Genomic DNA, 20,957 nt, shown 5'->3' with positions numbered 1-20,957 from the left:
ACCACCATGTTAGATGCTGAGCTTGCCCTTGGGTATAAATGTGGCAACAAGGGAGTTGTTGGGACCACATCTGCCTTTCTGTGGTTTAATCCAACCCTGTATCCAGACTGAGACACAGCTCTCATTTGAATGCTGGTCAAAAACCCATGGCAAGTAGTATTTCTTTTCACTCCAACCCAAACTGTCTGGAAGACCATCTGTTCCTATAACAGAGTCCAAGTCAAGTTTATGGACATATTTTTACAATCTGCTGTCCCTTTGTGAAAGACTACCCTACATCTATGTCTTCCAATCCTCAGACATTACAATTGTACAGTTTTTTCCCATGGAGTCTTTTACATAAACCTGAATATTTTCACAATGATCACGTTTATTTTTACTACCACAAAGAACGTAGAATAGACATATTCCTCCAAGTTTTCACAAAATATAGCAGAAATGCAAAGTTAAGACCCTGGTTTTTCCACAGGCATCTCCTTTATTTCCTTCAAGCCCTACATGGCTCAAAAACTTAAAATCATGGAAAATTTAACTCAGATACTTGTTTACAAGATTATACCTGGCAGGAACAACTCTCTGTCTGGATTTTATTCCCTGCTCTCTTAGAGTCTGGCTCTACTCACAGTTTACAGAGCCCCTATACCAAACCCTTGCATTAGACCCATTTGTATTTAGAATGTGAGTATCTGGGAGGAAAATCCTGTCATCCATTGTTTTTGCACATGTGTCCTCAGTGGCTTAAGTGAACTCCATTGTCTGGGTGTCCAAATCAAGAGTCTGAGCAACAACAACAGCAACAAAGATTATAGACTTCATCCCTAGAACTGATTTCAAGCTTTCTACATCATTGTGCCAACCCCAAATAATATAATGTTTCATCATTTACATGGCTGTGAATTCTAAGGAGTTACCTTTTCCAGGTTTAGATTTTGTACAATCTCCTGGGTTGAAAAAATTCAAACAATTTCTCACAGGGTCAGACTAGTAAATCTATTTAATGTGGTCACAAAATTCTTTTCTTTTAAAGCCATCTGATAATCCTAGAACAAGATGAAATTTGGTGGGTTTCAACCAAGCTTTAAAAACAAGATTAACTTCATTATTTGTGAAGCCTACTCAAAGTAAAAATATTGAACTCATGTTGACTCTTCCCTATAATCCCCGAACTCTGGAGACCAACATGCTGTGGATATCCATCTGTATAAATAAAACACTGATTTACCAGTGGCCAGGCAGGAAGTATAGGCAGGACTAACAGAGAGGAAAACAGAGAAAAGAGGAAGGCAGAGGGAGTCACTGCCAGCCGCCGCCATGACAAGGAGCATGTGAAGACACCGGTAAGCCACGAGCCACATGGCAAGGTATAGATTTATGGAAATGGATTAATTTAAGCTATAAGAACAGTTAGCAAGAAGCCTGCCACGGCCATACAGTTTGTATGCAATATAAGTCTCTGTGTTTACTTGGTCGGGTCTGAGCGGCTGTGGACTGATGGGTGACACAGATTTGTCCTGACTGTGGGCAAGGAAGGAAAACTCTAGCTACACCAACACAAGATTATTGCCACAAATTTGAGGCCAGCAAGAACTACAAAGCGAAACTCTGTCTCAATACCTAATCAATATCAACATGGGAGTCATTGCTAAAAATGAAGTGAGTGTGTGTGTGTGTGTGTGTGTGTATGTGTGTGTATTTCTGTGTGTGTGCAATGAAAATAGAAGAGAAAATATTTGTTGGGGAAGTATTACAATGAGAGAAGGACAAGAGAGGGTAGTGGGGTTTTAATATGATCAAATTACATGACATGCATGTATGAAAATGTCATATGAAATCCCTAATTTTAAACAATTAATGTACACTAATAATAATAAAAACCCATAAACACCACCATAGTCGATAACAAGATTTTAAGAGCCAGACTTCATGGAAGACTGCTGCAAAACACTATCTTCTTGACATGAAAGGGCCATGGCACTCCTGAACTCATAGCAGCTATGGTTGCTTGCACAAGACCTGAATGAAATCAAGACAATGAGAACTCCAACATGGGTAGGAGAAAGCCTCATGAGACTCCACACCTAGGTGTGGAGCTTCGGACAGGTAATGACTGATGGGACAGGAAGAGTCAGTTTTCTTCAGGATATAGTCCATAATAAGTTGCCTATATTTCAGTTTATAGCCCTATACTCAAGGTCAGGTAAGAAGCATGAATTGTTCTCAATAAGTTATATTTTTAAAAGAGAAAAATACAAAGTTGTGAGGAGGATGGGAGGAGAGAGAGGAGTTGGAAGGAGGAATGATGGCTATAATCTAAATATGTTGTAGTAGTGTAGAAATCATCAAATACTAAATAAAAATAAACCCGTTACCAGAGAGAAAAAGGCTTTAAACAACAAAAAATCCCAAAGACTTTTGAGGAAATATTTCCTTAGAGGCTGACTTGTAGCTGTGTCTTCCAAAGTAAATGGGCAAAATATTTTGCTGTGATGATGTTGCAAATTTCCTACCTAGCCTTTTCATAGAAACACACAGTTCTCAGGGTTGGAGATTTAGCTTAGTAGTAGAGTGCTTGCCTAGCGAGTGCAAAGCCCTGGGTTCCGTCCTCAGCTCTGAAAAAAAAGAAAGAAAGAAACACACAGTTCTTAACTCTCATTTTATCATTTAGATAGATAGGGGAAAAAGTGACAGAGTAAACAAGATCCAGTTCAGGAAAGTTATTAGAATGAAATACCCAGTGAAAAAACTGAATACTAATGTGAGCTCAACATTTCTTCCAGTTTTCATTATTTTATATTAAGCTAACCTGCTCTCTGAAAACCCATCAAAGTATTTATTTTGTCTAAGAAGCTCTGTGCTCATGGAGTAATCCATTTCTAAGGAAGTGTATTTTTTTCCTCCAGAAAATTTTCAACTTAAAGAGCTTGTAAATTGCCTTGTACAAGCAGTCCCTAAATCACCTATCAAAACATTTGTAACAAACACAAGTTTGTGCAAATTAGACATATCATTGAGTAGCTCTGGGCACTGATGAGATTGGAAGACCTTGATTTTCTTACCTCTTCAGGTGAAAACATTGGCTGATGATAATGTAACTCCCACACCCTGGGTTATATCTCTCACCCAACACTGAAGAAAGGGCCTCACACCTCACTGAGACCTGCTAGATAACAGTTCCTAGAAGGGGACCCCCTCCCTGTTTCTCCACCAGCTATGAGATAAATAGGTAACAACAGAATAAAAATAAACCACAAACCAGTACAAATTAGCCATATGACTTTGAAACAATTGAAGGAGGCATTAGAGAAAGGAAACTGCCATATGGCCAACATCACCATTCTAAAATTTTAGACATGTTCTTTATGTCTTTAGCTCTATAGCCAGTGCTTTCAAGGTTGAGCTGAGGCAATAAAATCAAAGCTGTATTTGTACCTTTCTTTTGGTAGATATGGATGCACTATCAATTGAAAATATTTCTAGGAACATTTTCAAACATTTGTTTTTGAAAACCTGGTAGATGCAAAAAAGATGAGCTATGCAGCATAACTACCAAAGAGTTTAAGTCTGGTCAAAAGGTGGGCACAAATAAATGAATCATTCATCAATTTTTCAACTTCAAAATTATTTTATAAAACATACAAAAAACAAACAAACAAAATATACTTTTTTCATTTCAACATGTATTATGTCCATTTTCTGCTTTGTATAAAGCTTTAAAGTTTAAGTATGCCTCACTTTGAGTTGTACATGGGCTCAAAGCATCCTAGATTTTGGCAAGCAGGTAAAACACTAAATAAAAAAAATCAAATTAATAATAAGGCAGACTAAATTTACAGCACATCTGTAAATTTATTCTACATTTGAAAATTACAATATCAGTCCAATTGGTACAGTTTACAGGTGAATTGAAACTGTCTGAAACTGGTCTACCACTAGTTTCTGAGCCCAGACAGACCATGTCCAAATGATGTTAGAGTCATGTTTTTGATTTATTTTACTTTTATTTGTGTCTGTCTGTAGGTATGGGCACATGTGTTCTGGAGCCTGTGCAGGTTGCAGGAGTCATTTCCTCCTGGAATTGGAGTTACAGGTGTTTGTGAGCTGCCTGATGTAGGTGCTAAGGACAAAAGCCTGATCCTGTACAAAGGAATGAAACTCTTTACTCACTAAGCCACTTCTACATCCTGGGGTGATTAGTTTTGCCAACTGGACACATCATAGAATCATGTAGGAAGGGAGTCTCAGTGAAGAACTAACTAGATTGGGTTAGACTGTAGACATATCTGTAAGGAATTATTTTGATTATATTAATAGACATGGTAAGACCCAGCTCACTGAGGGTGGCATATATCTCTAGAGAGGGGGTTCTGGACTGTGTACGTGTAGAGAGTGGACTTAGCACTAGTAAGCATGTATGCTTTCATTTCTGTGTATTCTTGACTGTGGATGTGTCTAGTTGATTCAGATCCCTGCCTTGACTTCTCCACATGGCAATTAGTAACAGCAAAGTGTAAACTGTATGCAGCCTTTCTCTCCTAAATTGATTTTTATTAGGACACTTTATGACAGCAACAGAAATGATACTAGGGCATTAATATACAAATGTTAACTATTTTTTTTATAAAAGTGGGACTTTTAAAATCTTGAAATGTAAGATGCAGTTCTTCCCTAAATATTGAATAATAATTTCAGCTTTTTTGTTTGAGAGAAATGTAAAAGGGTGGGTGTAGTGTCTTGTCTCCCAACGAAGGTATGCAAAGTTATGTAGACACTCTCACCCAGGAGATTAAAGCAAAGACTCCAAAACAACATAAGAACAGAAAAACAAAAACAAAAAACAAAAAACAAAACATGTGCCCTGATGTTCTCAGCAAGAGAAAACTTTTGAACTGAAGCTTGTAGACATAAATTAATAAATTAAACAAGTCTTTGACTTCTTGGTGTGTTTAAGAAGCTGATCCTGGTGTTAAATGCTTCAAAACACCCTCAGGTGTGTGTTCAGTTGGAAATGACATACATACTATAAGCTGGTGCAAAACTCTTCATGATGTATTGGTATGATGGAGATTTGGGAAAAGATTCAAATTAGACAGTAAGAAAAAATAGTTTGACAATTATTAAAAAAGAAATAACCCAATATTAAAGATGCATTGAAAGTATAAGACCCTGAAAGTGGGAAAGACCTATTGCTGCTAGAATGAATCCTGGGTGTTCTCCAAGAACACGAACAGCTCTTGAATGATTTAAATCAAGTCCAGTGACTCATGTCCAAGTGGCTCACCTAGTGCTTTCATAACTAGTCTGGTGATCTAAACAGCTATGTCCAACTTCTGCTTAAAATTCAAAGTATGTTTCACAAACATATCTGTCATCCTGTGATCAGAACCCCTCAGGAAGAAACTTTAGGCGGAGATAGAACATGCTCATTTCTGTACCAAGGAATACAATGTTACTTCTGTTTGTTGAAGGCCCTGACAAAGAGATGTGACTGAGAGCTGGCTGCTCTTGGTACCCTCTAAGCCAAAGACAAAGCCAAGTGTCAGTAATTTGCAGTTTCCTTTGTTTATCTGGGACAGATAAAATGCTGGGCTCAGATAACAATTGTCTAAGTGACAAATTATGTCCCAGTTATAAAACATTTAAAAATTTGGCTGACCATTGCATTACCAAAGGGAACTGAATGTTTACCATATGCCTAAACTGCACTTGAAGGAAATTTAGAAATCATGTCGTCCAACTTCTTCATTTTTACTGGTAAAGACTAAGAAAGGCCAAGATGTTTAGTTCAAATTACATAGCCAAAAAAACAGAAGAGGAACTCAAATGTAGGTATTCAAGTCTACAGTTCAGGCCAATTAGTCTAAGCTGCCCAAAAGTCTGAATGATGAATAATTGGCAAGGTAACTGTCTTTAGTTGAAAGCTATTGATTGATTTCCCCATTTTCTATATTAAAATCATTAAAAAACATGCACTATTTCTTCCTTAAAATTCAAATGCAACTTATTACATTCGAGTCTGATGTTTCCTTTGTAGAAGTGATTTTGATTATTAATTACATTTTCTTTTAAAAAATAATAGCTATTCAATTTTTCCATCAGTTTGACTTTAATAATATGTGTTTTTCTAAGAACTATCAACTTCATTCAAGTTACCGAACTTATTTACAAAGAGATTTAATAAAATTCTAATTATATCTTTTTAATAATTATAAGATTCATTATGATAGTCACTATCACATTGTAATAGATTTTCTTCTCTATCTCTATCTCTCTGTGTCTGTTTCTTTGTCTTTCTGTCTGTCTCTTACTCTTTCTCCCACCTTACTGAGTCTAACTGGGTCATTCAATTTGTTTAACTTTTCAGTATACTGCTTTTTCTCTTCTTCTACATTCTTTTCAGCAATTGTTGTGTTCAGCTTGGAAATTTTAATTGCACTATTAAACTGCAGTAACTGTTTGTATTAAAAATCTTCTTGTGTGTTCCATGGCAATCTAAATCTTTCTTGAGTAATATCTTTTAATCATTTATTTTATTTACAGTGGTTTTAATTTTAAGTGTTTTATATTTTGGCTATATAAGGGAACTCAATTTCTTCTTGAGCCAAAGGTTCAAAGGTTTAAGACCGTTCATGACAGGAAAGAAGATGAGCATAAAAACAAAGAAACAACAACAACAAAACAGAGCTAGAGATCAAAGATTGTATTTAGTGAATACATTTAAGTGGATATTAAGTTAATGTTAAGTTGGTGTCCATTTAGCAACCAAAAGTCCTAAAATAATAGCCTCACTGTCTGTTTCTTTGATTTTCAATGTAGCCACCTTTGTACCCTGGAGTTCCTAAACAACTGTGTTAGTGTCTTTATTCAAACTACAAAATCTCTGGAAAGAATATCTGATTTTGAACTAAGATTAAAAGCTTGTCTATAACAATCCAATGATAAATGACAAGTTAGAAGTTTGCAAGCAAGTTGTAAATATTCCTGTAGATAAATTATCAAATGGATCTAGTTTATTTTACACAATTATGGCTGGTCTGCTTAATCAAATCTGACTAAATACAGCTTTTATAAATAAGATGTTGCTCAAAGGATGCTTGCTTCTTCTTTCATTCAGACTTTCATATATGTTTAACATTTAAAAAAAATCTTTGTTCTAAATGCATTTGACATTGGACATTGGAACAGGATAAGTCTGTTAATAAGGATGCCTAAAACTGTATACTCCTCATCAGCCCCTGAATTCTTAATGATATCATGTTTAGAAATTTTATTTTATGTCTATTTAAATTTGAAATTAATTTGGAGAAATTAGAAAGTAAATAAAACAACACTATTTGAGGGTAAAAAAAGAAAGAAAGAAAGAAAGAAAATGTTGCCAATTTACAGAACAGAGTCTTACTTAGCTCTTATAAAAATGACATCATGAACTTTTCAGGCAAATGAATGGAACTAGCAAAAAGTCTTCCAGAATGAGGTAACCCAGACCCAGAAAAACAAATATTGAATGTACTCATTTATATCTGGATACACAGCTATTAAATAAATGATAACCTACAGTCTGTAGACCCAAAGAGGTTAGGCATAGAGGAAGGGACGAAGGGCAACATACAGAAGGTGAAATAGAATCGATTTTATGGGTGAGCAAGAAAGGGCAGGCAAGTAGAGATGAGAATGGGATAATCAGGTGAGAAGGACAAGAGAGAGCAGATTGAGAGAGGGAATGGGACGGGGAGAGATAGTTAGAATTGAAGGTCATTTGATGGGTGTAATGAACATCTAGTGCAGTAGAATCTTCCTATAACATATGAAGGTGATGCTAACGAAGTCTGCAAATGATTAGGGAGAATTGTAATGTAAATATCTGCATTTTCTGATGCTCTTAGGTGACCCCTATGAAAGAGATGTTTGACTCCCTAGGGGGTTGTGATCCACAGGTTGAGAACTGCTATTAGAGTGTCTGACACAGAAAAGTACTCTGTGGGCTACCAAAAGAGAAACATGAATGCCAACCCAACCACAAAACCTTTGATCTACCATATGTCTTGCCTGCAAAATGTGCTAGGGCAATGGTGGCACATACCTTGTGGGATTAACAAACCAATGTCTGATTTGACTTAAGGCCCTCTCCATGATATGATACTTGCTTGACCTTGCTTTGGTGACCAGAAACCAAAAACTAAATAGCCCAGATACTTACAGTAAAACCAAATACTACTGCTCTGAAAACAAAACAAAACAAAGTGAAACAGGAACAATAAAACAACTCCTAATGATATCCTGCTATACTCAGCTATGCTCATAGATGGGTGCCTCATTCAGACATCATCAGAGTGGCTTATTTCTGCAGCAGATAGGAACAAACACAGAGACTCACAGCCAGACATTACACAAAGAGAGAGAAGAAGACCTTGGAACACATAGCTCAAAATGATATGACTCCATCAAATCAGTCCCCTAAGAGCTCAAGGAACTCCTCAGAAGAGGAAGCAGGAGTTGGGGACACTGAAAGGATGGAGCACAGCAGAAGAACAAGGCTCACTGAAACAAATGAGCAAGGCCAATATGAACTCACAGAGAGACTGACCCAGGAATCACAAGGCCTACATAGGTCTGCACCAGGTTCCCTGCAAGTATACTATACCTTTCAGTTTAGTACTTTTATAGGATTCTTGAATCTGTGAGTTACTGGGTTTCTGATTCTGGTGACTTCTACTGAGTCTCTTTTATTTTTTCCTGTTGTTTTGTCTTGTCCAACTTTATTTTCATGGTTTTTGTTTTATCTTATAATTTATTTTGTTATCTTTTGTTATTATTTCTTAGAAGCCTGTTCTTTTCTAAGGAGAGACAAACAGGAAGTGGATCTGGATGGGAGAGGATGTGGTGGTGGAGAACTATATTTAGTTTATATTATATGAGAAAAGAATTTGTTTAATAAAAGGGAAAAAGTTATATTTTATTGTATAGTAATTAAATATCATAAGAACACAGAAAAAAAAAGAATATCTGATTTCTAGGACTAAGTGGATATGAGCTGGTGGTTAATGTGGCTCCATCTTCAGCAGTGTAAGCAATATGAAAACATTGAGTAGAGGACATAGGAAGTTTCCACAGTTAAAATCAGTCTACTATATTAGACAATGCCTAACATAATCTTATATCAAGACAATCTACATTGCATAAAGGAAAAAATAGGGGGAAAAGACCTGCAAATAACAGACACTTGAATAAATAAATTCAGTATGGACAAATTTAGGAAGAAATTGTCTTACAAAACATACATAGACACTATTGGGCTTTACCCACCCATCTTGACTGTAAAAGAGGATTTATTAGAATGTATGAACTTGATCCTGAATGAACACTTCATCACAGTGTGTTCCCCAGGGATGGTTCATTACTAGCTTTGAGTATTTAATATTAATTGTCCATGTTCTCCTAAGAAGCACCTTTCTTGCAGACTCCTGCATCTATAAAACCTGCAGTAAATCAAGGAAGGCAGCTTTAACTGCCATTCCTTAACTGCACACACCGGGGAGAATGCTTAAAACCAGCAAGGAGGCCAGGAGGCCTTGTCAAGCTTAGACATTGAATGCATACTGTTTCCTGCCTAGAGTCGGCCATATTGCTAGATACTTTGACCAAATTTTATCCCCTGACATTTTTTTTTATTTCAGCACTCAACGTGAGTTTTCCAGCCTATGTAGACTCAAGATAATTAATCCCACACTTCCTGTTGGCTGTCAGCCTGTGTTCATGCTTGATGCATATGTAGCTTGACCCTCAGCTTGACATTATTCTAACCTTTGATAATGACAACACCCTGGCAATCTCATGTCCTTATGAGGTATCTGTGTCACCATCTTTGAAATTCCATTTTTCTGAATCATATGTCTTTTAAAATATGGATTCTAAATTTCTACAATGCAAGCTTTTTATAGAATGGATCTGACCAATCAGTAAATTCCTTTGTTTTTAGTGTCTCACCATATCAGTGAAGTGCCTGTGTGTTTTAGCAGAAAAAAAAATGGATGTTTAGGTCACAAGCAAATGGTTTTGAGGATCTGCTATGTTCCAGTAACAGTAAAAATTTGGAAGAGATAAAAGATACAATAAATAGGTCAGTTAATGAGAATTACTTACCAATTTATAAGTACCAGGTGTTTAGGAAGTACTTTATGTATTCATCATCTTTGCAGTAAGTATATGGGGTGGTTATTATTACTGTTTTGTTGTTACAGTATGCTTAATAATACCAAGACAAAATTATCAGATTATCCAGCTAAGATATGTTCAAGTCCAATTTTTAACTCTAATTTTAAAACCAGACTATGTTCTTTGTATAATGGAGAAGAGAGACATGCATGAGTAAAATAGAATAATAACACCTACCAGTCAATAAACTATTAAAGAAATATTAGGAAGTATAACCCATTGCATGAATAGAAGGATGGGAAGACTTGGAGTTAGTATTACAGACAGAAAATAGAAGTAAACAATTCTTGAAGTATAAGCAGGGTTTGAACAGAGAAGAGGGCACCATTCCAGCCAGAGGAAATAGACTGATGAAGACTAGGGCTGGCCATGAGTGGTATGATAAGTCAGAAATAATTTTATTCATGTTTCCTGGAGAAATCCATACTGAATCTTTGGATCCCTGCATAAGGCTTCCTAGTGAAAATCTCTCCTATTTACCAGGAAAGAAACATAATTATGTGGATGAAATATTCTGTATCTTTTCTTTTTCAGAAACTGCCACAGGAGTGTAGGAAAGAGCTTGGCATGAGTAGAGTCAGTGAAACTAAATACGGAGCAGTTATCTATCTAAGAGCCTTCTGCCAAAATGGTATGACTTCCAGCATACCATTGCACAATTATACCTGACATCTCATTTCATTTTATTGACTCTGACAAAATTCTCTTCTAATTTAGGCAAGCAAATTCCACACACTGCATTTCTACAAGCCTTAAAATTGCTCTGTTCCCTTTGTACTTCAAACCTAAGATTTCAAACCTTTGCCCATCACCTGTCTCTTAGGTTTGATGACCCAGTAGATTTCTGTGCACTTTTCTCATCATATCCTAACTTTTCCAGCTATTCATGTGCAAAGCCAGAGGGAGAAAGGCTGTGCTATCCATTTCTAGGAAATGGCCTATCCTACTTCTGTTTCTCTAAATGGCCCATTTTAGTAAATTACTATATGAGTTCTCTGAGACGATGGCTCTGATCTTTTCCACCCAGCCAACTGTGTCAGCTGTTCTGACCATTGGCCTGGTTGTGGGTCCTGACTGTGTTAGACCAGCCGACACTCACATTGCAGAATCAGGTGATTTGTGGTTCTTTCATCTCTCACTAGATCTGCATAGCTGCTTTGTGAGCTGGCGGTTTGACTCTCAGTCATCTCTTTTCTTGATGTTAAAACTGCTTGTGGCACTCACTTAATTCTTTTTTTAATGGCTTCATCACTTATGATTTCTCATTCTATTTTATTTTTGAAAATAGATTTTTCTCTCATTCAATACATCACAACCATAGTTTCCCTCTTTCCACTTCTCCTACCTCCTCCTCCACCTCCTCTCTTCCCCAGATCTACTTAATTCTTTACTAAAGAGCAATTTACAGGATGGAGACATGATTCAGCCTTTAAGAGAATTTGCTGCTCTTACTGAGGACCTGTGTTTGATTCCCAAGACCCACATTGATGGGCTCTCAGCTGCCTATTATTCCAGATCAAGAAGGAATCTGATGCCCTCTTCAGGCCCTCACAGGCATTGCACAAACATCAATCACATTACATGCACACAAAATAAAAATATGTCTTTAAAAAAAAAAGAATATTGGCCGGGCGGTGGTGGCGCACGCCTTTAATCCCAGCACTCGGGAGGCAGAGCCAGGCGGATCTCTGTGAGTTCGAGGCCAGCCTGGGCTACCAAGTGAGTTCCAGGAAAGGCGCAAAGCTACACAGAGAAACCCTGTCTCGAAAAACCAAAAAAAAAAAAAAAAAAAGAATATTTTAGCACTGAACATGCATTATTTGTTAAGTATTGGCTTACAGCTTTACCATTTTCATATAACCTATGCATGTAAATATTATAATTCCTTACCTATAGCAGTTTTGAGTTCCTCAACAAGTTCAAAACTAACAGAAGAAACTAGTCAGTAATAATAATATAGATGAAAAGCACACGATGTAGTCCATATCTCTCATTCTATTTTGAATTATTTTTTTAACTATATTTTAAACACATATTTTGTCGTGTTTAGGTGTTTTTTTCAGTGATATGTCTCTGTGAATATTCTGTGAGATCAATTCCTCCTCTCTCTCTCTCTCTCTCTCTCTCTCTCTCTCTCTCTCTCTCTCTCTCTCTCTCTCACACACACACACACACACACACACACACACACACACACATATGCACAAATACACAATCCATGGAAAAGCCATTTTGTATGCCTTAGGAATCTTTGGAGTATATTACCAGCCTAACCTAAAAGAAAAGCAGTTTTGTTTTGTTTTGTTTTTCTACAAACAGATTTGCCTTTAGGCTCCCAAAGACCTCTGATCCAAATTCTTAGTGGGGTTCTTTGGCTTCATTTTAGCATTCTCATTAGTGTCTTTTCTCTGAACTTTCACACTACTCAATTTAGTATGTGATCATAAGCTTTCACTAACAGTGACTTCACATGTTCACAAAAAGAAGTTCATGAGGAAGCTGAGATTAATGGATCAATGATCACATAGCTGAGGTAGACATGCAGCAGCATCCTCTAACTTTTTAACATCTAATATAAGTCCTTTCCCAGAAGGAAGAGAGATAAAGTTATTGTATTTATTAATGTACATTGTCTTTATTAATTGCTAATTAGCATTTTGTAGTACACAGTTACCACAATAGGCCTGGCCCTTTTACTCTGTGAAGAGAAATTTTCTACTTTCCAGTTTGGGGATATTATGAATAAATCTTAGGTTTTATGAGACTCATTTTGATGAGTCTCCATTACTTTAGACAAACGTCCATGTGAACAACTGTTTGAGGTGACACATTCATTTTCAGTTTTAAAGGGTATTTTCCAGAGTGGTCAAACCAGCCCACATCCAAGCACTGTGTGAGCTACCTAGCCTTCCTCTACTGCATTAACTTTATTTGAATGAACAATAGTCCCTGCTACCCAACCCTGTCTCATATTTTAGCTATTCTATAGGTTTATAGTAATATTGCATTGTGACTTGTTTGAGCTTTCTCTATTATATGATGATGTGCTTTGAAATTTTTTTTTTTAATTTTTAGTTATATATATGAGTACTGGGAACTGAAAGCTGGTCTTCTGCAAAAGCAGCAAATGTTCTTAAGTGTTGACTATCTCACAAAATTCCTGGTGATCTTTGTATTTTCAATGTGTTTATTTGCCTTCAGTGTATCTTTATTATAGAAATTTCTAAAATATATTTTATGGTAGCCTATTTTCTAAATGGATCAGTGGGTCATTTTTTACAGTTCCAGGAGTTTTAAGAATGTTTTTCCTAATTTATTTTGAGACTTCTTATAATTTAGCATAAGACCTATGTCATCTAGGTCATTTGCACATATTTTCCCTCCCAGGAAGGGGTTTATGTTCAATCAAGAGTGTGAATCATGCACACACACACACACACACACACACACACACACACACACACACAAAAGTTGAACTTTGATTTAATTGCTTTTCTCCAGCGGATTGTTGTAATTGTTAAAGTTGAGAAATATTTACCTCACCCTTACTCTCTCCAGAAGCTATCCTTTGTTACTTTAAATTTATTTTATTAGAGATGAATAATTAGGTTTTGGCAATCCTGGGTTTTTTGTTTTTCCACATGAAGTTGAGTATTGTTCTTTCAAGTACTGTGAAGAATTGTGTTGGGGTTTTGATGGGGATTACAGCATTGAATCTGTAGATTGCTTTTGGTAAGATTGGCATGTTTACTATTTTGATCCTACCTATACAATAGCATGGGAGATCTTTCCCTTTTCTGATATCTTCTTCACTTTTCTACAAAGACTTAAAGTTCTTGTCATACAGGTATTTAACTTGTTTGGTTAGTGTTACCCCAAGATATTTTATATTATTTGTGGCTACTGTAAAATGTGATGTTTCCCTGATTTCTTTGTTGGCCCATTTATCATTTGTATATTGGAGGGCTACTCATTTTTTTTTAGTTAATCTTGTATCTCATCACATCACTGAAGGTGTTTGTAATCTGTAGGAGTTGCCTGGTGGAATTTTTGGGGTCACTTATTTATATTGTCATATCATCTGCAAATAATTAAGTTTTCAATTTTTCCTTTCCAATTTGTATCCTTGATCTCCTTTTGCTGTCTTTGGGCTCTAGCTAGAACTTTAATTACTATATTAAATAGATACGGCAAGAGAGGACAGCCTTGTCTTCTTCATGATTTTAGTGGAATTGTTTTTATTTTTATTCCATTTAATTTGATGTTGGCCCTTAGTTTGCTCTATACTGCTTTTGTTATGTTTATGTGTGTTCTTTGTATCCCTGATCTCTCCCAGACCTTTATCATGAAGAGATGTTAGATTTTTGTCAAAAGCTTTTTCACAATCTAATGAGATGATCTTGTGGTGTTTTTTTTTCTTTCAGTTTGTTTATATGGTGTCTTGCATTGACAGATTTTCATATGCTTAATTATCCCTGTGTCTCTGGAATGAAGCTTACTTATTATGGTGGATGATTTTTTTTATGTGTTTTTAGATTCTGACTGCCAGCATATTATTGAGTATTTTGGCATCAATATTCACGAAGGAAATTGATTTGTAATTCTCTTTCATTTTTGCATCTTTCTGTGGTTCAAGTACCAGGATAACTGTAATCTCATAAAAAGAATTTAGCAATGTTCCTTCTGTTTCTGTTCTGTGGAACAATTTGAGGAGTATTGGTATTAGCTCTTCTTTGAAATTCTGGTAGAATTCTGCACTGAAACCACCTGGCTCTGGGCTTTTCTTGGTTGGGAGACTTTTAATGTCTGCTTCTATTTCCTTAAGGGTTATAGGTTTGTTTAAATGTTTATCTGGTCTTGATTTAATTTGGGTATGTGGTACCTATCCAGAAAACTTTCCATTTCCTTTGGATTCCAGTTTTGTGGAATACAGGGTTTTTAAGTATGGCCTGATGATTCTCTGGGTTTCTTCGTGGTCTGTTCTTATGTTCCCCTTTTCAATTCTGATTTTGCCAATTTTGATATTCTCTCTCGCCTTTTAGTTAGTTTGGATAAGGGTTTGTCTATCTTGTTGATTTTCTCAAAGAACCAACTCTTTGTTTCATTGATTCTTTGTATTATTATCTTTGTTTGTATTTTATTGATTTCAGCCAGGAGTTTATTTCCTGCCCTCTACTCTTTCTGAGTGAGTTTGCTTCTTTTTGCTCTACAGCTTTCAGGTGTGCTGTTAAGTCACCAATGCTGTTATTGATTGTGTCTTTATGCTGGCATCTTGGCATCTGGGCCAGGGATGATTGCAATTGTAGGTTCTATTATCAGGTCTTGTCTTTGTTGGGTAGATGTTTTGCTGTTTGGTTTCTGTTTGTTCTCTGGTTCTTAGGATAGTGTGGTGGCTGTATGTTGCATGGTGCTTATTCTTCTGTGGTTCTGATAGATGTAACCATTTGAGCTTCCAGGTAAAATATGCTTCTTGGTATTGGGAGTTGACACTTAAGATTAGAGAGTGGCTGTAGCTATAGCTGTAGCTGTAGCGATCCACAGGTGGGAGGAAAACATGGTGTTCCATCAAGATTGTTTAGGTCCTGGAGATTGAGGCAGAGAGTTTGGAGAGGTCACAGCAGAAAGTCTGTTACAAAGCTGGGAATAAAACTGGGGGATTGGATTTGGAGGACTTGAGGGAAAGATGAAGATTTGCAGTTACTTTCTTGCATTTCCTGGTTAGATTGTTCCGTGGTTTCCTTGGGGGGGGGGGGGGGCATGCCTGCCAGAGATGAGGGCTGGAAAAAACAATGTGGGGGAAGGAAATTATGAGAGGGACTTTATGTGATCCACTGGAGATGGGGTAGGAGAGGAAGAGAAGCTCCAGCAAGTGTTCATCTGCAGTTCTAGGGATGAGACTGGTGGATTGGATCTGGAGGAGCAGATAGAGAAAGAGAGAGGTGAAGATCTGTAGTTCTTGCTTCCTTGGTAGGAATGATATATGTTCAATTTTTTTTTCAATTTTTTTTTGTTCCTGCTTTTGAGGCAGGTTTTCTCTGTGTAGCTTTAGAGCCTCTCTTGGAACTTGCTCTGTAGATCAGGGCGTCCTCAAGCTCACAGAGATCTGCCTGCCTCTGCCTCCCAAGGGCTGGGATTAAAGGTGTGCACTACCACCATCTGGGAGAAAAATTGCTAAATGGTCTTATTAAATAAAAAATACAGAGCCAGATATAGTGGTGAAAACCTGAGAGATCAAGGAAATAAGAAAAACCACAAGCTAACCTCACCTCACTGACACCTAAGTCTCTAAAGAGACTACTTCTTGTATATGCACACCTATATGGCTTTCTCTTCTGTTCTCTCATTGGCTCTCTAAGCCCAACTACATCACTTCCTCTTCCTGCCCAGCTCTGTCTGTACAGATCTCCAGCCCTCCATAGTTAGTGCTAGGATTAAAGGCATGTGTCACCATACTTGGCTCTGTTCCCAGTGTGACCTTGAACTCACAGAGACCCAGACAGATTCTTGCTTCCCAAATGATAGGATTAAAGGCATGTGCTACCATTGCCTGACTTCTATGTTTAATATAGTGGCTGGCTTTTTCTTCTGATCCTCAGATAAATTTTATTGAGGGACACAGTGTCCCTAATAGGGAGACACAATACATCACCACACCATCTGGCTTGTGTCCAATGTGTATCCCCTAAATCTCCCTCAGTTGTCTGATTGCTACAGCTAAAACTTCAAGTACTTTGTTGTGTAGGTATGGAAAGAGTGGACAACCTTTTCTTGTTCCTGATTTTAGGGGAATTGTTCTGAGTTTCTCTACAATTAAGTTAAAGTTAACTATGTGTATGTTGTAAACTACCTTTATAATGTTTAGGTATGTTCTTTGTATCCCTACTTTCTCCAGGACTTTTATCATGAAGGGGTGTTGGATTTTGTCAAAGGCCTTTACTGCGTGTAATGAGATCATGTGGATTTTGTCTTTCATTAGTTTATATTGTGTATTACATTTATTGTTTTATGAATGTTGAAGCATGCCTGAATCTTTGGAGTGAGGCCTACTTGATAAGGGCAAATGATTTTTTGATATGTTCTTTGATTCTGTTTGCAAGTATTTTATTAAGATTTTTTTTGCAATTGTGATCATAAATGATTTTGGTTTATAATTCTCTTTATTTGTTAGGTTTGGATGTTGTTTAGGTATTAGGGTAACTGTGATCTTGTCAAATGAATTGGGCAATGTTCATTCAATTTTTCCACTTTGTGGGATTATTTGAGGTATATTGTCATTATCTCCTCTTTGAAAGTATGATAAATTTTGTATTAAAACCATGTGGCCCTGGCCATTTTTGTTAGGAGATTTCAATGACTGCTTCTGTTTAACTAGGGATTATATGTCTATTCAAATTGCTTATCTGATATTGACAACTTTTATAAGTGATCAGTATTGAAAAAAATCCTTTTCTTTTAGATTTTCCAAATTGGTGGAGTACAGGTTTTTAAGGTATATCCTTATGATTCTCTGGACTTCCTTGTTATATGTTTTGTAGTCCCTTTTTCATTTCTAATTTTGTTAATCTGGTTATTCTCTCTCTGCCTTTTAGTTAATTTGGATACGGGTTTGTCAATCTTATTAATTTTCTGAAAGAACAAACTCTTCATATTGTTTTTTGTTTCTTTGTTTCCATCTTATTGATTTTGGCTCTGACTTAATTATTTTTTTGCCATCTACTGCTTTTGGTTGTTGTGATTTTTTCTTTTTTTTCTAGAGCTTTCAGTATGTAGTTAAATTACTAGTATGAGATCTCTCCAATTTCTATTTTTGGAGGCACTTAATCGTATTAACTTGCCTCATAGAACTGCCTTCATCTTGCCCCATAGGTTTGTGTATGTTGTATATTATTTTCAGTAAATTCTGGAAAGTCTTAAATTTCTTTATTAATTTCTGCCTTGACACATTTTTTTCATTCAGTAGTATATTGGTCAATTTCCATGAGTTTGTAAGCTTTCTCTTGTTTCTGCTGTGTGTGGGTTCTCTTTCCCACCATCAGTCTGAGAGGGCAAAGGGGCAAAAGTGGCAACAGAAAGCTTTGGACATGGGAAGCAGCAACCTCTACCAGTCAGCAAAAACTTTCTAACACTGCTGTTGATATCCTATTTTAATAAATGGTAGTCTGATAGAGTGTAAGGAGTTATTTCAAATTTACTATATCTGTTGAAACTTTCTCTATATGGTAAATTTGGAAGAAAGTTCCATGAAGTGCTGAAAAGAAACTATATCCATTTGTGTTTTAGTGAAATGTTCTGTAATTATCTGTTAGTTTCACTTGGTTTATAGTGTGCCTTAACTCCTGCATTTCTCACTTTAGACTTTGTCTGCCTGATCTGTCTGTTGGTGAAAGTGGGGTACTTATATCTACCTGTATCAGTGTGTGGGGGTGGAGGTGTTATTTAAACTGTAGTGTTTCTTTTATGAACTTGGGTGCCCTTAAGTGCATAGGTGTTAAGAATTGCAATGTCATCTTGGGTGATGTTTTCCTTTGATGAGTGTGTACTATCCTTCCCTATCTTTTCAGATTAGTTTTGGTTTGAATTCTACTTTGTCAGATATTAAAATGGCTACATCAGCTTGATTCTTAATGTCCAATTGCTTGAAAAATCTTTTTCTATTCTTTTAGTCCAAGGAATGTCTCTCCTTGATATTAAAGCATTTCTTAGATGCACTATAATGATAAATTCTGTTTTCTCATCGATTGTTTTTAGTCTGTATCTTTTTATTGGGGGAATTGAGGCCATTGATTGCAGTGGAATATTATTTTAAAGTATGTTTCTTTTTTCCGACTGCTTTTGTTAACAATGCAAAGATGTGTTATATTTATTTGATTAAATAAAATTAACCTTTGAGCAGGATGCTAAGTCAGCAATTAGCTGCTGGGAAATGGTAGGAAGGAACCACCTGTAGCTAGGGTTCATAGTTGAAGGCTGAGCAGAAGGACGTCTGGGTTTTTGGAAGACAAAAGCAAAGGAAGAAGGTTGGCTACTTACTATTCAGCATCTCTGAGCAAGCAGAATTCCACCTCAACCTTTGAAATATGAGAATTTTAGAGGGATAGAGATCTAGATAAAGTTTCCCTTAATAGCTTTGAAAGAATCTGTGCCTGAGGGAACAGAATCCCCTCAGGCTGTGGCCTTTGTGGCTGAACTGCTGCTGGTAGCAATGGAGTTTCAGTCTCAGTTTCAGTTTAGCACAGCAGTTGCTTAAGGGGTAGCCACTGTAAATAATAATAAAAAAAAACAGTCAATAACAATTGTTGTTGAGAGATATCAGTGAGCATTACTGTTGATTCATGTTATTCTCTTGGGGTGTGTGTGTGTGTGTGTGTGTGTGTGTGTGTGTGTGTCTGTGTGTGTCTGTGTGTGTTTCCTGTTTGTTTTGTTTTGTTATTGTTTTGAGTTACACTGGCTTGGCATTGTTTATTCCTTCATTTCTGGGTATGATTAACTCCTTTTGCTTGAAGTTTTTTGTGTTGTTTTGTTTTGTTTTTTCACATTCTATGGATCTTAATTTGCAAACAGAACTTTCTCAAATTTTTGCTTTATCAAATACTGTCTTATATTTGCCATCTATTGTGACTGAAAATTTTGCTAGATATTAATTTTTGAACTAACATCTGTGGTCTTGTAGGACATCTTTCCAGGACTTTATGGCTTACACTGTCTCCTTTGAGCAATCAGGTGTAATTCTTATAGGTCTATCTTTATCTGTTACTTGTTCTCTTTCCCTTGCATATTTTAATAATTTCTTTGTTAAGTACATTTAGTGTTTTGATTATCATGTGATGAGGGGACTTTTACTGATCCAGTCTGTTTGGTGTTATGTGTACTTTTTTGATAACCATCTTGTTCTTTATGTTAGGGAAATTTTTTTCTAGAATTTTTGCAAATACTTTCTATTCCTTTGAAGTGAGTTTCTTTTCCTTCCTCTATTTCTATAATTCATACATTTTGTCTTTTCATAGTTTCCCTAATTTCCTGGATTTTTTTTTGCACCAGTAATTTTGAGGATTTGGTAATTTCTTTGACTGATATGTCCATTTCTTCTATCATGTCTTCAATAACTGAGATTATCTCTTCTACCTTTGGTATTCTGTTGTTATGCTTGCCTTTGAGGTTTGAATTTCTCAACTTTTTATTTCTAAATTTCACTCAGTTTGGGTTTTCTTTGTTGCCACTGCAGAAGATGGTCTGCTCCAGTGATACAGTGAGACTGAGGGACTGGGTTTACAATAGATAAAATAAGAGTGGAAGATCTAGCCTATCTGCTGCTCTGACTGGCATGGCCTCCTGTTTTCCAGGCAATGTCTGCTGGAATTGGAGACTAAGATATCAGGATGAGTGGGAAGGACAGTTAGAGGAGAAAAGCTGTGTTACCCACTTGAGTTTGGGGCAAATAAAATGGGAAGGTCATAGCAGGAGGTCAGTTACAGAGCTGGGGATGAAACTGGGGTTTGGTTTTGGTGGCAAGGGGGAGTAGGGACTATGTGCAGTTAGGCTATCTGCTTCTCTGCCTGGAGTCAATTGAGCAAACACTACATTACTCCGTCCTCTTGTCTATAATATGTCACAAGTCTGATTTCTATTTAGTGTTACGACGTCCGTTTCTTTCTTGGCATCTTCACTTTTATTATTTATTTAAGGTCACTTTCAGTTCATTATTTGACCTTACAGTGTTAGCTACTTAGCTCCTTTCCTTCAGAAAATAC

This window comes from Peromyscus eremicus, chromosome 9, assembly GCF_949786415.1.
Source record: "Peromyscus eremicus chromosome 9, PerEre_H2_v1, whole genome shotgun sequence".
In the NCBI taxonomy this organism is placed as follows: Eukaryota; Metazoa; Chordata; class Mammalia; order Rodentia; family Cricetidae; genus Peromyscus; species Peromyscus eremicus.
This window is presented reverse-complemented; position numbering follows the sequence as displayed.